Here is a 1881-nt window from a genome sequence, read left to right as displayed (position 1 = left end):
TAGAACTAGTTTCTTCTCTGAGACTTTGGTTTTCTTCTTTCCCTTTTGCTCCTGACGAGTAGAGGCCAATAGTTGTATCTTAGATGGCTCTTGCAAGCTTTTAAGACCTTAGACGTTCCCTGAAACTGAGGTTTAATCTTTAAATCTTAAACCAAAAATATCCCCTGAAGTCATCTTAAAACTGAGCAATAGTTTAGCTTAACTAGTAAAAAAGGCCTGCCTTGAGCATTATGCTCTTTTAAGAACTATCTACATGGGATCAAACTGACAACAAATAATCAAAGGATTAGATAGGAACCTCAGGGGGGCAGTGAATTTATGTTAATAAGGGAAGAACAACTCAGAAAAGGAGGGTGAGAATGGTTGTACAGCTCAAAGAATATAATCAATATCACTAAATTGTACTTGTAGAAACTGTTGAATTGGTGTATCTTTTGCTGTGTATATTCTCAACAACAACAAAATAAATAAAACTTAGGAAGAAAAAAAATGACCCCAGATGCTACTCACCTCACTAGGATGAAGAATGAGAATTTTGTGAACTGTATTATGCTAATTGACTGAGTTGTCCCATGACAGTAAGGTTTTAAGCCTTCAAACCCAGAAAACCAATCTTGCAAGATGTTAGGCTGTGTCTGAGAAGTATCTGTAACTGTGTCCTCTATGAGTATGTATGCGTGCATACACATCTGTACATACGTGTGCATATAGATACTTCTATCTGTGCACATATATGTATGCACCTGTACCTACCTGTACACATATATACCTATATGCATGCATTTGTGACCCTGCCCCTTTTTTTGGTTATTGCTGTTGCCAAATTATACATGTCATATTCTTTAGCACAAACATCCTTTTCTCTAGTGCACTTCTTAGTGGCATTGTTTACTGTGGTCAAGCTGTACTCATTACACCCACATTCAGGGCTACTTTTCCCATCACCAAAATCCGCCGGGTTTTCAGTGGCTTACTTCCCAGAAGTAGATTGCCAGGCTTTTCTTCTGAGGTGGCTTCTGGTGGACTCACACCTCCAATCTTTTGATTAGCGGTGGAGTGTATTAACTATTTGCACCACCCAGGGACTCTGCGAAAAAATAACCTCTTATTTTTCTGAGTGATTGTTAGTTAGATCTTTTGTTACTTGTAGCCAAATGCATTCCTGATTAACGAAGCCAGGCTTGTTCATTTTTGCCATCGTGAAGGATGTAAAATGGTATCTCATTGTGCTTTAATATGCATTTCTCTGCTTACTGAAGAGGTTGCAGTCATAATTGTTGCCTTGTAACGTATGTTTACACATCGCCACATTTGGTTAGCTCATCTTTTATCCATAATTGTCGTATCTATATAAAAGTTGTTGAATCTTGTTTCTTAGTTTGGATGTTATGGAGGTTTTCTGCTACTTGACGGTTAAAAGAATGCCATAAGACCATCTGGGCCTGTGTTTCCAGATAATTATTCTCTTTATCTAAGTTCTCACAAGTACAATTTAAGATACAGAGCTCAGATCTTCCTTGCTGGGATGGGTGAGGAAAGAAGGCAAAGACAAAAAAAGATGCTTGTGCTCATCTCTGATGAGCCACAACCACAAAAAGAGATGCGGAAGGTCTCACTACTTTCTCAACACTCCCAGCTGCGCTCGTTAAAGACTTCTCACCGTTACTTCAAAAATCTCCTTAAGTAACAGAGGACATGCTTGGTGTAGAGGGGAGAGAGGTGAGCAAGGATCCACAAGCCAGGCAGGAAGGCAATAGGTGATTGCAGGTGAAGGTGAGCACCAACTTGGGCAGAGAAGAGACTTTGCTGAGGCACATACAGGAGATAAAGCAAGGAGGCCACCTGGCACAATGGTTGTGGCCACATGATGGAGGTCCCGAG

The sequence above is a fragment of the Trichechus manatus genome, unplaced genomic scaffold (assembly GCF_000243295.1).
Source record: "Trichechus manatus latirostris isolate Lorelei unplaced genomic scaffold, TriManLat1.0 scaffold00104, whole genome shotgun sequence".
Lineage (NCBI taxonomy): Eukaryota > Metazoa > Chordata > Mammalia > Sirenia > Trichechidae > Trichechus > Trichechus manatus.
Note: the sequence above shows the minus strand (reverse complement) of the source record.